The sequence below is a fragment of the Numida meleagris genome, chromosome 6 (genome assembly GCF_002078875.1).
Source record: "Numida meleagris isolate 19003 breed g44 Domestic line chromosome 6, NumMel1.0, whole genome shotgun sequence".
Lineage (NCBI taxonomy): Eukaryota > Metazoa > Chordata > Aves > Galliformes > Numididae > Numida > Numida meleagris.
Genome location: NC_034414.1, coordinates 9,000,174 through 9,000,837, shown reverse-complemented (window position 1 = coordinate 9,000,837; position 664 = coordinate 9,000,174). Strand labels below are relative to the sequence as shown.

Sequence of the window (664 nt, the reverse complement as noted above, 5' to 3'; positions counted from 1 at the left end):
GTCTTTGTTCCTGCTGACTCATGCTTGTTCTGACCCTAAGTTATTTGTCTCGGACTCATTAAGCTTATTTTTTAATTACTTTTTAATGTACACGGCACCTGAACCGTGCCTGTGCCCTGAGGGACGGACACTGTGGAAACGCTTCTGATGGGGGTATGCCGACAGCAAACTTACTCATCGAGGGCCGCCTTCTCTCGACCCAAACTTTTCCACGTGAAAGCGCTTTTGGAGGCGGTTGGAAAGAAGCGCTTGGGGAGGGGGCCGGCACGGCAGAGGAGAACTGACGGGAGCCGAGTTGGGCCGTGCCGTGCCGTGCCCTGGGAGCTCCCTCCCCCGGCTGCGGGGAGCCATGTGACGGCGTGACTTCTGCCTTCAAGCCTGCGGAGGAAAGCGGCGGCCAAGGCGCGCGGAAATTTTCCTCCGTTCTCTCTGAAGTCGCGACCCGGCGGGCAGGCACCGCCCCAGCCCCTCCCGTCGCCTCAGGTGCGGCCGCGAGACGAGCGGCGCCGGACGGAGCCCGACGTCGCGGCCGCCTTCGCGCCCCGCTCCCGACAGAGCCACGCTGGGCGGGAACTCCTCGCTGAGGTACGGACAAGGGCGCGCGCGCCGCCCCCCCCCGCGAGGGCGACCGTTACCGGCCCCTCGCGCCCGGCCCGGGGCGGCT

The 664-nt window shown here is 65.5% G+C and overlaps 1 protein-coding gene across 1 annotated transcript in view; it reads left to right on the top strand.

Moving 5' to 3' along the window:
• Positions 362-664, top strand: part of AMPD3 (adenosine monophosphate deaminase 3) — a 30,298-nt gene continuing 29,995 nt past the window's right edge. Inside the window, exon 1 of the mRNA XM_021402878.1 lies at positions 362-585. The gene's annotated coding sequence lies outside the window, so the exon portion shown is untranslated. The remainder of the gene's footprint in view (positions 586-664) is intronic.